This window comes from Felis catus, chromosome D1 (genome assembly GCF_018350175.1).
Source record: "Felis catus isolate Fca126 chromosome D1, F.catus_Fca126_mat1.0, whole genome shotgun sequence".
NCBI classification, from domain to species: Eukaryota; Metazoa; Chordata; class Mammalia; order Carnivora; family Felidae; genus Felis; species Felis catus.
Genome location: NC_058377.1, coordinates 22,704,207 through 22,721,872, shown reverse-complemented (window position 1 = coordinate 22,721,872; position 17,666 = coordinate 22,704,207). Strand labels below are relative to the sequence as shown.

Genomic DNA, 17,666 nt, shown 5'->3' with positions numbered 1-17,666 from the left:
CCCCTACCTTTTCAACCACTGGCACCACTAATCCATTCTGTGTCTTCCTGCTCTCACTGAGCCTGAAGTGAGATGGAAGTGAAAACTTAAGTTCTTCTCAAGTCTTTCCTGCTCTGGAAGTTGTGTGTGGTCTTCTAGATCCCCCCGTGATGTGTGAGAGTGTTTCGAAGCTCATTCCCCAAAGTGACTCTCACCCCAGATTTTCCTCCCTGGTTTTTGGCATGTCTACTGTTTGCCTTAACTTAAATCTTTTGCCCCAAGTAGGAAGAGCTTGTCCATTTACCTTTCAATGTTTTTCAAGGAAAGCCTTCCACTTAGCTGCCAGTTCACCGTGAGAGAGTTACAAGGCAGGTGAAACAAAGACAATTGTAGAGATGTCAAGACAAACACAGTTCTTTGAAAACAAAGTCTGCATTCCTTCCTCTGGAGCCAGGTACCCACAACAGGAATGTAGGCTGCTGGGACAAAGGTGAAGTTTAAAATGTCGTAAAACTCTCCCCCCATGGTTAAGCTGCCTTATTCTGACTCATCATTCTCCTGGTGGCTGTAAACCTTAGACAAAGTGGATTCTGACTTTGGCTACTATCAGTATTTCTGTGGAGGGACTGTCCTTTGGAGCTCCCTCCTCTGCCATTTCCACTGGTATCGCCTCCAGGCTTCCTCAAAACGTCTGACATTTGAAAGCAATTAAATAGCTTATATGTACCAATTTAGTCCTCACGATTTTTCTTGATAGATACTACTTTTTTTCTGTTGCAACAGCTGAAGATAGACGTTAAAGACAGACACATGCAGGGTCACACAACCAGCCAAGTGGAGAATCCAAGTTGAAACAGAGTTTCATCTGCCTCCTGATCATGATGTCATAGTGGCCAACTGTAGAAAGAAGGCAGTAGGTTTTCAAAGACCAGGGATTATAAGAACATGGTAAGATTTTTTAAAACTCTTGCAATATTCCTGTGTTTGAAGTGATTGACAGTAAAATTACAAAACTGAAAATATATGTAGGAAGCTTAGTGGCCTATTTCATGCCCAGGGATCAATGGAGAAAAGCTCTAAAAGATGCGGTCGATAGTGGCAGTCTGGGGAAAAAAGAAAGACAGTTGAGCCCCTGGGTCATTGTGGGGAAGACTGAGGGGTCCTGGGAAGCCCCCAGAGTGGGGCGGTGCTCTCTTCTGGTTGCCCCCTCTGCAGACAGCCCCGCCCAACTTGCTCCCTAGGCTTGCACGATGGAGAAGCTTCCCCATTTTCTGGCAAAAGCCCCATTCTCTCCTGCACATGCGTTCCCCCTCTCTTCCTTCCTAGGAAAGTGCCTACACAACTTCAGGTGTTGGTGTAAATGTTCCTTCTTCCAGGACTCCTCCTCTGATTCCCACAGCACAGCTGAGAGCCATGATATGAAGATAGCCTTCACTTTGACTCTTCTTCCTCTCCCATTCCATGTTAAACTAGTGACAGAGTCCCATCTGTTCAGACTGTTACTACTATCATTCCCTTCTCCATTCCCTCTTTGCTGTTGTGTTATGGCCTTCATAACAGGCTTCACCTGGAGCCTATTCTTTCCTCAATATGGAACAATTCATTGCGTTCAATCCACTGAAATGGAACCTTAATAACAATGGATTAGAGAAGAAAGCTTTGCCTCTGCGCCTTCGAGTAAAGGAAGGCTGCTATTCCAGGGCTGGGATGCTGAAGCTGCTTGGAGGGGTGAAGGAAGAAGGCTGGAGGAGCTGAAGGAGAGGCTGTGTTAAGCACTTCAACCTGGGGGAAGACGCAGAGGAAGGAGTTACCTGATAAAACTGCAGAAGGAAAGATTGTGTAAAGTCAAGAAGAGGAGCCCCAAGAGAAACGCATTCCCTGGTCAGGGCCTGAAGCGCTGGGGGGAGTCAGATTGGATGCCTGTGCTCAAAGAAGGGAGATATTGCTGGGGGGGGGGGGGTGGTTCATGGAGCCCCAGACAGTGTGGGAGGTGGGTTGTGGACCCAGGAGTTCAGGGGCACGTCATCCTGACAAGCCCGGGGTCACTGTTCCAGGAACAGCCTGGGACCCAGCCCTTGGGGTTAGAGGCACAGAACATCTTCTGCCTGAGCTGAGGTGGTTTCTGATCATTAAAGTCCAGATGGGCAGCAGTTGAGAGGTGAAAAGCTTAATCACACGAGAAAAGGGATCAAACAGCACTGGAAGTCTTGGCACCACTCAGAGGTGGGCGGGGGGAGGGGTAAGAGCGAGGTTTCGAAGATACCAGTCTCCTCAAGGAAGGAAAAAACCCAGCTTTCAGAGATTTAGACATATGCCCAAATGTTGAAGATCCAAGGTTAGGAAGAGGAGGTCTTATGAATTTCCCAAGGATATATGCTCACACATACAACAAGGAAGTGAGACACTCGTAATAACCTCCGTACTCCCCTCCTGGTCCCAGAAAGTTCCTCCCCCAAACAGAAGTCTGGAATGCAGGTCCGAAGGCAGTCTGAGGAGGACTTTCTGCTCAGGTCCACCGGGGTCCCCGGGTCCCCATAATTTCAAAATCATTGGAATAGGTTTAGCGTGGCAGGTATAATCGGGCATAATTGGAATCATACTTTCTTTTTCTTCTTTTAACTATCAAGTGATTTTTTGGCATCACCGCTTGCCCGTGGCTTACAAGCATGTCTTCTGTCCCGCCTCCTGCCACTCAGGTGCCACCGCTGGGCTTTATGGCGTGTTAGGTGGGGGGTCCTCTTTTTGGCACTCCTGTTATTCTGACGCCCTCCGTTCTGGGCTGCTCCTCAGAAGTCAGCCAGCAGGCACAGACCCAACCGCGCTCACCCGGGAGGCCTGAGTGAGCAGCTCAGTCAGAACACGAGCTACCAGGTGAAAGGCAGATGGCAAGGCTGTGCTTATCTGGCATTGTCTCCCTACAAGTAGGTGCACAACAGTTGTACAAAACAACAGCGGCCCCCTGCTAATGGTGATAGTGATAGTAATAATCACACCTAGTGGTTTGAGCTTCAGGTTTTTATTTATTTTTTTCAGTACCAAAAACCTGAGGCTATAGACGTGATGGGACTTGCTCAGTCCTTGGTCTTCTTGCCCTATTAATTATCTCCTCCAGTGACCTCATGTCATGGCTCTAAATACCCTCTGTATATGGACGACTTACAAATCTTTGCTTTCCTCTCTGAACCCTCCTCTGGCCTCTCTTTCTCGCCATTTGAATGGGCATCTCAAATTCAACAAGTCCAAAAACAGATTGATTTCGTATCCCATCTCACACCAACAACATCATACTGTCCACGCAAGCCGCTCCCAGCCTCACCACCCCTTATTCTACTCCTCTCTCTTTCTCATATCACTGAGTGTCTTATATTTCCTGAATATTCCTCCTCTCTTTCCCCTGCTTCCCACAGCCCCCCCCCCCAACACACATACACACGCACACACCCAATGAGTTTGGGTCCCCAATCCCCTACCTCTGTAAAGCTATTCTTTCATTTGTTTAAAAGGTGGTTAAGATTCAAGGGAGCTGCCATTGAAAAAAAAAATACTTTCAGTGCACTGAAAACTTTTAGCGTTTGGTATATTTCCTCCATCTAGCCTCATTTTCTCTAGATTGTTAACCCCTCTGGGGACTTATGTTCACATGGTTTTTCCAGAGTGCCTAGGACAGGACTGGGCCAAGGGTAGGAGCTCACGAAGCAGAAGTGAACTGATTGTTGCCCGATGTGCAGATATTTCTCTTAATGCCCAAGCAGAGGGAGAGTTGATGTGAGCTCTCTCCCACGTGAGCTAGGAAGACGTGGGTTTAGTTTAATAGTTCATTAAACATATTTTGAGAAGCACCATTTTCCAGGCCTGGGCAATGGAAATTAACTGAAACCTTGAGGCAATGGCTCAAGAACACATAATTCCTGACATCCCAATCTCTCAGTCCTGGTACAGTGGGACCCACAGTGTAACAGAGAGACTCAGGACAACCTGAGCCCCGGGGCTGAGAAAGAAGCCAGTCAAGGTGGGTGTAAGTATCTCTGCCCACAGGCCATTCTATCAACCAGCCACTGAAGTGCACAGTGACCGCCCTGAGGGAAAACTAGCTGAAAAAGATGACAGAGAGTACCCCAGAAAGGGAAAGGGCAGAAGATGCCAGAGGGTAGTGGCACAGACCTTGAACCCCACACCCAGGATAAATGAAACGATTCAATTCCAGGAAAAGAGACACAAGACAAAGTCATGAAAACAGAGGGCTTTTCCCCAACACCAAGCTCTGAGGCTACAATTTCCACTACCCCTTAGCTCTCCACACTTGCCCAGAGGGTACCCCAAAGAGTCCTCCTCATAAAGGGGCCGCCTCCCCCTCTGCCAGTTGCTTCTCCTTAAACTGGCCATCACCGCATTCAAAGCGATTAAAAGTTAGTGCTTAGAGTTAAGCAGAATTGCGTATGACTCCCAGCTCTGCCACTTAGTAGAAATGACACATTTGTGAGAGATTTAACGTCGCTGGGCCTCAGTTTCTCATCAGAAAAGGGAATAATAATGATGTTGTCATGATACTTAAATGAGATAATACATACAAAATCGAGCACGGTGCCTGACACACAGTGACTATCTAGTGCCTGGTCGTAATTTTATCATTATTAGTATCACGATTATTTCGTGGTTGGACCCAATGGCACGGGGCCCGGTTCACTGCCAACAGTCACTTCTTTGTGTGTTTTCCTTTTTTTTTTTTTTTTTTAATTTTTAAAAATGTTTATCCATTTTTGAAATACAGAGCCCGAGTGGGGGAGGGGCAGAGAGAGAGGGAGACACAGAATCCAAAGCAGGCTTCAGGCTCTGGGCTGTCAGCACAGGGCCCGACGTGGGGCTGGAACACACGAACTGTGAGATCATGACCTGAGCTAAAGTCGGACGCTTAACCGACTGAGCTGCCCAGGTGCCCCTCTGTGTGTCTTCTAACATGGAGTTCCTGGAGTGTTTGAGATCTTCCATAACTATGTATTAAATACACGGGAATACCCCTGAGGGGTCCTGTGTCCAAAACACCTCTGAGGACGCCTGGCCGGCTCCGTCTGTAGAACGTGCGACTATTGATCTCAGGGTTGTGAGTTCAAGCCCCACTTGGGGTGTAGAAATTACTTTAAAAAATAAAATCTTAAAAAACAAACAAACAAACAAACAAAACACCTCAGTAGGAATTAGCTTCTCAAATTCCTTTCTTAGCCATGGCAACAGTGTAAGGAAATGGCACTGACTTCCGGGGTCAAGCGGGAGCCCCGAGGAGCTAGGAAAGGGCAGAGACCCACTCTCCGAGGTGCCCTGATGCCTCGTCTTCCTCAGATTCTCTGCAGTGTGTTGTATGTGGACACACTCCTTGAGTCCTGACTACAAAAGCAATTGGAAAACCCTCAGACTTGGCTTTCTGAAAAGATTCCTGCTAAGTCACTTCTCCTCTAGCTGAAGAGGGCCTCGTGTTTTCCTCTCATCCTCTCAGTGGGTGGGTTTGCCATAAATAGTATGAGATGGGGAGGGATTTGGGCTGGGCATAGGGCTGGGGGGAATAAGTTTGGAAGCCCCACCCCCATCTCCAAGTGTGCCCCAACCACCCAAAATTATGGTGGAGACTAAAGCAATTGTACGGTGTGGTCACAACAGCACAGGGCCCTGAGATTCCCCTTCCCCTCAGGTCACACCTTCTCAGAGCTCTGTTTCCTCACCCCGAAAATAACCAGCCTGTCACCTCCCTCAGAGGTTTGTGGTTGGGAGCTAATGAGATCACGTACCCTTGTTCTGACCCCTGGCACCCAGGGGTTTGGTCTCCTGAACCGCACTCTCACCAGCCCCTTCCCCTCCATCCTACACATTGCTGCCAGAACATTCAGCTCCCTCCTGGGAGACGGAACTCCTAGTGCTTTGGGCAATGACAAGAATCCTTCTCAGGTTCTGAGAGAGAGGAATAAAAGCTGGCGGTGAGGGGGTGGGGGTCAGCCGGGAGGCCGAAAGAAGAAATAATACTCAAGAAACCCCCAGGAGAAAGAGAGTTGTTGCAGGACCAAAGAAAATGGAAGACTGCCTTGCAAACTGGTCCTGGTCACCTTCTGGCAGGACCAAAGAAGGCAGATGTTTTTCCTTAAAGAACAGAGTCCTTGGATCGCTCTGCTTTCTCTAGAAGTCCGCACGCTCTTCTCCCTAGCGTCTGGGTGCAAAGCCAGCTCTCAGGGTGCAAAGCCTCTTCAGCATACTGCCTTACTCACAAGGCTGTATCCACAACTGTAAGAGTCTATGCAGTAGAATCATATCAACTGTGGTTCAAATCCCAGCTCTTCCATTTACGAAGAGTCTCAGCTTCAACATGTACAGGTGGGGATGATCGCTAATCCCCAGACTGGTAAGGAATCCTAAGATGTGCAAGGTGCTCGGCGCGCCGAAGTACTTAGCTCTAGGCTAAAACCCCACAAATGTGGTTCTGTCCCCAGGACGCGATCTCATTGTGCAACCCAGCCGGATCCTTCTTGTCATGCCAGACGCCCGCAGTCAATCTCACACCATGCTTCCCATCCTGGAGCCTCCCTCTACTCTGGCCCCCAGTCTGTCATAAACCAGTTAGACATACTAGCTGTATGCCAGCAACTGCCCTAGTAGCTTTACATATATTGACTCCTATAAACATAACGAGCTTATGCAGTGGACGCTATTATAATTCCATGTTACCTTTCAGGAAATGGAAGCTTAGAGAAGTTACTAATTTGCCCAAGATCAGACAGCTACTAGGAGACTCAGCAGGGATTCAAAATGCAGAATGCCTGACTCCGAAGAGGATCTTCTTACCCAGTAAGCTACATGCGTCCCTCCTCCCCTTTCAATAACTGAAAGCAAGCTTATCCTGTGTCCCTGCCTTGCCTCCCTCGTCTCTTGCACACTGATCGGCCTCTCAGGCTTTCCTTGAAGAAATCAGTGCTCTAGAATATTTTTAACATTCAACTTATTAACATCTGCTCAGACAACAAAGAGTTACATATATGCTTCAAATGAAAAAGAAACAGGAAAAATGCTAAATGAGTCCCTCTTGTGTCCAAGTCACTGGGTCATCGCTTTACACACATCATTTGGCGTAGTGATTAAAAGCTGCATGGGTAGACCTTGAAGGGGTTATGCTGAGTGAAATAAGCCACACAGATACTTCATGGTGTCACTTATATGTGGAATTGGAAACAAATAAACAAACAAAAAGTCCAATTTATAGAACAGAGGGTGGAAAAGTGGTTGCCAGGGGCAGGGGGTGGAGGAAATAGGGACAGATTGGCAAAACGGTACAAACTTTCAACTATAAGATGAAAGTTGCAGGGGCACCTGGGCAGCTCAGTCAGTTACACGTCCATCTCTCGATTTCGGCTCAGGTCATGATCTCATGGTTTGTGAGATCAAGCCCCATGTCGGGCTTTGCGTTGACAGCTTGGAGCCTGCTTGGGATTCTCTCTCTTCCTCCCTCCCTCCCTGCCCCTCCCCTGCTTGTGTGTGCATGTGCTGTCTCTCAAAATAAATAAAATAATTTTTTTTTAATGGTGTGAAGATCGAATGTAAACCACAGAGACTATAGTTGACAACACCATATTGTATAATTGAAATTTGCCCAGGAAGTAAGTAGGACTTAAATGTTCTCACTTCCCTCTCCCCCCAAAAAGATAAATATATGAGATGAAAGATATGTTAATTATCTAGATAGAAAATGGCAAAATCTTTTCACAACGTGTGTTTATATGTATATCAAACCACCATGATGTATACTTTAAAGACTTTCCAATTTTGTCAATTATAATCCTATAATGCTGAAATGTAAACAAACAAACAAACAAACAAACAAACAAAAACCTGCCTGGGTTTTGGGGACAGGCCCAAACTGAAATCTCAGCTCTGCTCTCTAGCATTTTGACCTTGGTGACTCACTTAACCTTTCTCAGCCTCCATTTCCAAACCTGTAAAATGGGCAGAAGGATGCTTCAAGGAGAAAACAGTCCAGGGTCAGTGTCTCCGAGTTTTCCTCAAAGAATCACCTCGGTCCTTTAGAACCAGAAGACACATGGGACCCAAGCAGTGTCACTCACCCAGCTGCTCACATCAAAGGGCCTCCGTAACCAGGGCAGAGCTATGGGAAGATCTCCACCCATCTCCAGGGGTGCCAGACAGCCACCTCTCAGCTAGAGCCACAGAAGGAGGGCAGAGCCAGTCACCTGCCGGCCCCCTGAGCTATGGAAAAGGACTTATCTGACATTTCTATATCCACATATGAGGTATAGAGGCAGTCTTAGAAAAGATGATTGCTTTTGCTACTTAAAAGATGGTATTAGCTCAGAGAAGAGCAAATGAAAAGCCCCTGGGGTTCAATACTGATGGTTTTATTCCTCCTGGAGGCTAGTGTTTGAATCTTTTGAATTCCTGTTATTCTATAGTATAAAATTAGCCTAGAGCATTTTTTTGTCTTCATTAAAGATGGCTCTTTTTCTCCTTAGACGATAGCAGTAATAAGGACTGTTGTTTTCTAAGCACTTGATCCGTGTTGTAAACACTGCAAATATATTATCTGAAGTCCTCACAAAAGCCAATTATAATAGGCAAACGCATATGGTGCTTATTGTGCTAGACAATGGGAAGTCTCGAAGGGTTCCAACTGCCCAAGGACGCTAAAAAAGTAATAAATACATTTCTTTATCTATTTTTTAAGCCTATATATTTATTTTGAGAGAGACAGAGACAGCATGAGTAGGGGAGGGACAGAGAGAGAGAGAGAGAGAGAGAATCTCAAGCAGACTCTGCACTGCCAACGCAGAGCCCAACACGGAGCTTGAACTCATGAAACCGCGAGATCATGACCTGAGTTGAAACCCAGAGTCAGATGCTTAACTAAGCCCCCCAGGCAACCTCACTTCTATCTGTTAAAAACACTGCCTTTGTAGTTAAAAACCTCACAAGGAAAGCCCAGATGGCTTCACTGGTGAACTCTGTGAAACATTTCAGGAAGGTATACTACTAATTCTAGAAAAAGTCTTCCAGAAAATTGAAGAGGAGTTCATTTGTCCTAACCCATTTAATGGAACCAGCAATACTCTGATATCAAAACCAGATAAAGACATTACGACAAGAGCATCTGATCTGTGACATCTGTTCCCATCTCTAGAACTTCACATGCACTTTTCTCTCATTATAGAATGCCAATGACCTTGATTCTGCTTAACCCAACCCTACCATTCTTTACATTATACCTCCTCTATCAATTGTTGCTCTCTTCTTCTGGTCCATGGTGACCAATGCTTCTTCTGAACAGGTTTTAGTCTTATTAGGTGGAATATACTGTGAAACTCTCTGAAAGTAATTGAGTCCTATAGCAGTGATACATGATTTAGCTGACTCAAGGAATCCAACACAACACAGGAGTGTGCCGTGCACTTGTAAGCCTGTAGGACAAAGCCCGATGCCAGGGCTCAGTGGGGCAAGTGGTAGCGTCACACGTAGAAAGTTGAACACCCAGAGAAAATGTGGAATCTGATGGTGGCTCCCACCTCTGCTTCACTTAGATCCTTTGCCTTCTCTGGGAGAAGCAAGGTCACCTTTTCCTTGTGCAAGTTCCTTGGCTGAGGCCCTGCATTGGCGGTGGAATGGAGTGGGGGGAGGAAGCACAACACCCACTCTTTTAGAGGCAGGGCCTCCCAATATAGGTAAATGAACTGCACCTTTCATAGTCTAGGACATAACTCACAGAGTAGGAGACTAGAGAGGAGATCACAGCTTCTTCTCCACCCCATATCCTGTCTTGTGCTCCATTACTGAACCCTTCCTGGAGCCTGATTGCCTGCCTCATCATCCTTTCCCTAACATATATGGACTGGCTCCGGTTTCTCCTGTTTCCAGGAGCCCTCCTGGTTCTGTGCTGGTCTTCCACGGAGGGTGAGTCCTATGGCAGGGAGGCAAAGGGGGCAGGGTGATGAGTTCCAGGAGCAAAGTCCTAAAAAGTCCTGACAGCGTTCGTGGGCTCTGGGCCCTGAGCCTCTGGTTGCTGCAAACTCCCTTGTCTACCATGGAAACTCTTCCTGGGGATCCTGCCACTGCAGCTGTCCAGGAGCTCCCCCAAACTCTAACTTCAGGAATGGTGTAAGGAAAAGGGATGATGCAGAACCCTGGGGTCTACAGATAGGCATGCTAGAGACCTGTAGCACCTTTTGTTTCAACTAAGACCCAGGTCTTGATAAATAATTCAGAAGAGAGATCCTCCTCCTTCTTTCCCCCACTGGACAGTGGGTCTTCTCTCTCAGATAACCTAACCCATCCCTACCAGCAAGAAATGTCCATTTCAGTGTCCCTTTCAGAACACTGCAAGCTGATCCTGGAAAGAAGGGAAAGAGCTTCCTGGTAACCCCATGACTCTTAAAACCAGACTCCTTAATAAATCTGGGTTCTACAGGGAGACGCCCAGAGGTTGGAAGAGGGAAATCTGCAAAGTCCTGGCCTCAGTTGAGGTCCTGACCTCAATCTCAATACCTACAGCAGCGATCTTCTTTTCTCCCCCCTTTGGTCTCACCCTATGGTTCTCATATAATGTCCAGATCCTACACGGAAATTTATATTTTGCACCTCCTGTGATGAATTTGTTGGCAAGAACTGCAGAAAGAATTTAGGTTCCTGTCAATCCAAATATCCTGACTCTGCGTGTCAGATCAAAGAAGTGTATACCCAACATTTCACTGGCGGTAAGATGAGGGCAAGAGAAGGAGGGTGAGGGGAGATTGAATTTTATGATTGCTTTGGCAAAAAAAGGACACTAGATCTGGAGTCAGCATTCTCTAGTCTCACCAGTTCTGGCCTAACTCAGTCAATAGCCTAGGGCTTGTTACTTCCCTTCTCTGAGTTCAAATGTCTCACTTGTGCAACAATTGGGTTTTATGGTTGACCTCCAAATTCCCATCCATCCCTGATAATCAGTGACTGAATCCCTAAGAGAGCACAGCTGTTGCAACTCCTTTGCTATAAATGTTGCGGGGTGGGGGGAGGTGTTGGGGACACCCAGTTGTCCCGGAAGGAAACCGTCCCTTGTGTGGAGGGGGTTCAAGTCTTGGGCTCTGCCTCAGAGGACAGGAGGGAAGGCAGGGACTCCTTTCTCAGCCACATTCCCTCACATTCCAAGTCTAACCTGGGTCTCTCTGTTATTCTTCAGAATATTCCTATCAATATTCCATTCTGGGCTGCCCAAAAAGATGTGTGGAATATATACGCATCACCAAGTGGGAGAAAAATGTGTTCTTCTGTTGTAATGAAAGCCATTGCAATAGCTTGAACGTGAAGGACCATGTTCCATTCCAACCCTTCCTGCTAGAGAATTTTTAGCCTGAGATACTCAGCTGATTTGCAGGAATCTCCTCCTGACGGCATCCTGCCCATCCTTCCTGAACAAACATCAACATCCAGAAATACCTTCGCCCTCAACTGCCACACACACTGTCTCTTAAGAGCCAAGATGCCCAAGAGAAATGAACTGTGGATGAAGAAGGACTGTGACGCAACTTTGAAATGCTGTCTGGGCCCAAGTAACACCCAGTCAGCCTGGTCGTGTGGCTCTGCTTTTCTGGTTAGGGGCCAAACTCCAAGTCTAAGTGGGGGGAGAAGACTGGGGAGTCTTCACTGGGACACCCTGGGCCTCTGAATTGATTACAGTAGCAACTGTTATTGAATAATGAGACCATATGCAGGGGACCTCATGGGCTGTTTCAGTAGTGAGCCAGATAAGAAGGAAGGGATGCTGGGCAGAGAATGGCCTGGAAAAGGTCCCCAGGTCATTTCTCAAATGTCACAGATCCAATATCCCACCAGGCTAATGACACTCTAGGCTTGGGTAGATCCCAGAAGCAGGGGGGAAGGGGCTGACAAGGAGGCCTGGCTTTCCAAAGAGCATCTTCTGCCTTCTTGGGGGCTGGCTGAGATGAGTAAGTATGATGAGGACAGTGGGACTGGTTCTGGTCGTTGTAGGACTTTGTATTGAAGACCACATATTCTGAAGGAGAATGCCATATTGCCTGAATTTGAATCTCACACTCTTACGAGCCCTAATGGCCTTAGGCAACCATTTAGCTTCTCTGTACATGCCCACCTCCCACTTTATGTTGTGGATATGAAGATTGAGTTTATGGCTTGTAGGTACATTATTAAGCACAGGTGTTTGCAGTTTCTTATCAACTGTGTGGCAAGCGCTGGGCTGGTGATCTTATGCATCACCCCATAAACCTTCCAGTGCAATGAGGAGATTATTATTATCTCTACTTTCTAGGTGAATGAATTGTGGGTCAGAGAGGTTAACTAACTTTGTAGAATGTGCAAAGCAGGTAAGTGCCAGAGGCATCTGACTGCACTCATTCTACATTCCAGAAGTGGGTTCCCGTAGGGATTGGCACCATGACCACCGGAACTGCGGCCCAATCCCAGTCTCCTCTCCTTCCCTCCGATGGCCCTGGTCTCCTAACTGTGGCCCAGGCCTCCCTTCCCTACTCTGCCCAGAACCACACCATCGGTCTCTGCTCTAACTCACCTCTGTGTCCCCTTGGCTGCGTGGCCCACTGAGGTAGGAGAGCCAAGCGGTGGAGAGTACATGCTTTGGCTTCCAACAGAACTAGGTAGGTAAGAGGGCTCTGATGCTTGCTGGTCGAAAGACTCTGGACAAGACACCTCGCCACCCTGATTCTAAGCCTCTTCTTCTGTAAAATGGAAGCTATAAGGAAGCTATAAAGCTCCTTTGCATCCTCATGTGACATTAAAAGAGATCATATATATATATATATATATATATATATATATATATAATGGGGCGCCTAGGTGGCTCAGTCGGTTAAGCGTCCGACTTCAGCTCAGGTCACGATCTCGCGGTCCATGAGTTCGAGCCCTGCGTCGGGCTCTGGGCTGATGGCTCAGAGCCTGGAGCCTGCTTCCGATTCTGTGTCTCCCTCTGTCTCTATCCTCCCCCGTTCATGCTCTGTCTCTCTCTGTCCCAAAAATAAATAAACGTTAAAAAAAAAAAAAAGAGATCGTATATTTAACGAGCCCCTGATACAGTGCCTGGAACGTTGTAATTCCTCAATGGATGGAAGCTGTTGCTCTTCTGCATACTTGCTGGGCATTTTATACGATTTATCTCCTTTAATTTGTAGGATGGTCCTATTTGCAGATGAGGGAACTGAAACAGAGACTAAATCATTTACCCAATGTCACACAGTTATTATAGCACTGGGATAAGCTAAACTGTGTCTCCCTATCTCTCTGCCCCTCCCCTGCTCACACTCTGTCTTTCTGTCTCTGAAAAATAAGCACTAAAAAAGATTTTGATAAAGCCTGATTCTGAGGGCAGAGTGTGTAGTATCAACATTATACTGTAATGATTATAGTTCCATTTACTGCCCCACTACCAGATATTTACGGTACTTAGAACTTGAATGGAGGAAACCATAATAGATTTTTTTATTTTAATTTTCTCACAAGGCAAAACCAATACCATTTATTTTCATTATTTTTTAACGTAACATTTATTTCAAAACTCCTGTATAATGTGCCTTGTTTCAATTTAAAGAATCTTGGGAAGTATTTCAAATGTTAGCACATACATGCTGAATGTGATCTAGCTTAGAAATGCCAAAAGTCTGAACAATGCACAAAAATTGTTTAAATGTGTAAGGTGCATTTGTTCACGAATTACATTCAATTTGAGGAAGTACCCCAAAGCTCATTAACATTTAAGAAACAGCTGAATAAAAAAGGAAAGAAAAGAAATAACTGAATAGCTTCTAACTGGGCTTACAGCAAAATGAAAATTATTACTTTTAGGTTTTTTTCTATACAAGTCATCTAAAATTTAGATTCAGGGGCACCTGGGTGCCTCAGTGGGTTAAGAGCCTGACTTTTGATTTCGGTTCAGGTCATATCACAATTTGTGAGTTCAAGCCCCAAGCAGGGCTCGGTGCTGTCTATGTGGAGCCTGCTTGGGATTCTCTCTCTCTCTGCCCCTCCCCCATTCATGCATATATGTGTGTGTGTGTGTGTGTGTGTGTGTGTGTACATATGTGTGTGCTCTCTCTCCCTCTGTGTCTCTCTCAAAATAAATAAAATCAAGTTAAAAAATTTAGATTCAAAATTTAAGTGCTGTCTTTTATTATGAATGGCAGTTTGATCACTAAATTTGTGTATATGTACCAGCTTAAGATACTTCATGCACAGTAGATATTTAGTGCCCTAAAACAATATTTAAGAAAGCTTGAGTCATTTAGCGGATGATTAAAGTTAACCAAAAAGTTAGATCTCCTATATGTTGATGTAGAATTGGGTATAAAGTCATTTTGGGTCAAATAAAATTATGTTGTAAATGTTTAATGACTGAGTCCACTCAGCCATTAAGACTTTCCTAAATATGTCACTATATCTTCAGGCAAAAATTTCTATTATGAAGTTAAATGAAGTAAATACACAATTAATGTCTTGGTTTGCAAACCACAATTATTGTGATATTCATGCACGCCGCTTCCCAGACAGGTTGGCCCATGCTGATAACAATCAAATAAGGAGAATATATGGCAATATTGCTTTCAATATACAGACACGGCTGTCCTCAATTAGGACAGGGAATGAACTGGTCTGCTTCCTGGATTCTGTGGAGTTACCAACCTCAGCCTCACTCTAAACGGCTTCTGCAAAATCGGGTTATTCACATTGCCTACACAAAACCCAGCCAGCTACAGTCCCCAACGCCACCTACATTTATGTATTTACTTTGTACTGCGTATAATTAAAATTTGTGTTTTCATATTTTATTTCTCGGTTTCTTGGGAAGAGAAAGAAATCTAAAGAAAAGAGATATTGCAGGAGGGTCAGACTGTAAAGTCACATTTCACACAGAACTAAGCCAAATAGCTTTTTAATTTAAAAGATACTATAATCAAAATGCTATATCTATATATAAAAGGAAACATAGTCTCCCTTAAATCTGTATTATTCCATGATAGATTTCCATAGCTATCAGTGTATAGATAGATGATAGATCAATAAATAGAAGGACAGATGATAGATAGATAGATAGATAGATAATAGATAGATGATAGATAGATAGATGACACATGATAAATAGATGATAGATAGGTAGATAATAGATAGATCGATGATAGATGATATCACATCTCTTACCTGCACTAACACATAAATGATAGAGAGGGAGGTAGATAGATAGACTTAAGGATAATAAAACTATCAGTGTATGTATATGTCTTCCCACAATCTGTTCAGTTATCCATTAAGTATGCTTTTAGAATCAAAATTTGTCATTACCATAGTAGGCTCAACATGGTACTCCATTAGAAATGGCTCCGTGATTTGCACATTTGCTCGTGATGACCATTTACAAAGATGTCTATATACGTTAGCAAGAAATAATCCTGATATCGAAAAGAGAATGCTCATTCACACCCTGAGATGGCTGCATGCTCTTCAAATATCTCCACCAAGTTTCTCTGTGCCAGCTCTCCCATTACTACTGACAGCACACCTTCTTCGACTTCCTCCACATTCGTCTTGCTTCTGGGGGATGCATTCTTTCCTTTCTGCAACTTTGGGCAGAATTCCTTCATATTTCTTGGTGTCCTTATTGTCCTTTTATGTGCTGCTCGAAAGGGCTTTTTGTCTTAATGCTTTTCCCAGCACAGAAGACCCAGTTGTCTGTAAAACCAAGGTTAGTGATAGATGCTCTCCTCAGTTCAGCACCTCATCACTGAGTCTGGCTGCTCCGTCATCGTATGTTCCGGTTAAGACTATTTTCCCATCTGGCATGGACTTCACAAACTCCATAAACGGGGCCACATCTTTTCCCCACGTGTCAAAATATTGGGTGCCTAATACTTCTTCTATTTTTCCCTCTACCGAGGCAACACTGGCTCCTCTCCTAACATTATCATAACACCACTCATTAGAACGCTCATTAGGCAGATTTTGGGTCCCACCACATTGGCTGCTCTACTTACCATTTTTAAAGGCAAACTGATTCTCAGGGCAAGCTTTTGACATCTCACAGTTATATCCGGAAAGGTCTGTAGATCATGCAGCCATGACCCATGCTGACCTTACAAAGAGATTTCCAAAACTTGCATCCATCTGTATTCCAAATACTTGAGAAGTAACATAACGTGTGGTAACCATGCTGCGGCCGCTACCACCAACTTTGCATCCTGCCACCCTCATGGCTGGCACTTTTCATCAAATAAGTTCCAGCCTCCTCACCGCCCGTCTGCCACACGTCCCTTCCTTCAGGTTTCTCAGCGGTCAGTTCCGCCAGGAGACCACTGCCAGCATGGTCTCCTCCTCCTCTGCTTGCTCGGGGCTCGGCTGGCTTCCCCCCCACTCGGAGGGTGGCCTGGAAGAAGCCCAGCATGACTGATGTTCTGTGGGGGTGCTAATCAGTTATTCGGCATGGTATACAACGCCCCTAAGTTCATTAGAAGGATCTATCAGATATGCTCGCAGGTCCTCTCTGTCGTGCTGGGTGTCCACATTTAGGGATTTAATCTAGGGGATGGGGGTGGGGGAGAGAGACAGAGAGGTGAAAATAAAATAATAAAAAGAAAAGAAAGGGGAACAGAGGAAAGGAATTAAATATGTAGATGACGCGGGCGCCTGGGTGGCTCAGTCAGTTAAGCATCTGACTCTTGATTTTGGCTCAGGTCTCCATCTCACTGTTCGTGGGTTCGAGCCCCATGTCTGGCTCACTGCTGTCAGCACAGAGTCCCCTTTGGATCCTCTGTCCCTCCTCCTCTCTCTGTCCCTCCCCCACTCATTCTCTCTTAAAAATAAACATTAAAAATATTTTTTAAAAACCCATGTTTAAGCAGCACTATCAACAATAGCCAAAGTATGGAAAGAGCCCAAATGTCCATCGATGGATGAATGGATAGAGAAGATGTGATATATATACAATGGAGTATTACTCAGCAATCAAAAAGAATGAAATCTTGCCATTTGCAACTATGTGGATGGAACTGGAAGGTATTATGCTAAGCGAAATTAATCAGAGAAAGACAAATATATGACTTCACTCATATGAGAACTTTAAGAGACAAAACAGATGAACATAAGGGAAGGGAAACAAAAATAATATAAAAACATGGAGGGGGACAAAACATAAGAGACTCTTAAATATGGAGAACAGAGGGTTACTGGAGCAGTTGTGGGAGAGGGGATGGGCTAAATGGGTAAGGGGCATTAAGGAATCTACTCCTGAAATCATCGTTGCACTCTATACTAACTAATTTGGATGCAGATTTTAAAAAATAAAATTAATTTTAAAAACTTTTTTTTTAATATTTTAAAATTTAAAGTATGATTGATGTGTAAAAAGCTGTGCATATTTAATGTAAACAACCCGATGACTCTGGGGATAAGTATATACCTGAGAAAACCCGTTGAGAAAACGGGTACAACCCGTTGTACCAGCAAGGCCATGCACATATCCATTGCCTCTCAAAATTCCCTCCCATCTCCAATATTATTATTTGTATTATTATTATTTATTTCATTTTGTGGCAAGAATACTTAACATAAGATCTACTCTCGGCAAATCTTAAGTATATAATACAGTACTGTTATCTATAGGCTCTCTGCTGTACAGTAGATTCCAGAACTTATTT

At 44.9% G+C, this 17,666-nt stretch overlaps 1 pseudogene; it reads right to left on the bottom strand.

The window, feature by feature from the left end:
* Positions 1–15,404: 15,404 nt before the first annotated feature.
* On the bottom strand, positions 15,405–16,224 carry LOC123380262 (annotated as a pseudogene).
* Positions 16,225–17,666: the final 1,442 nt, after the last annotated feature.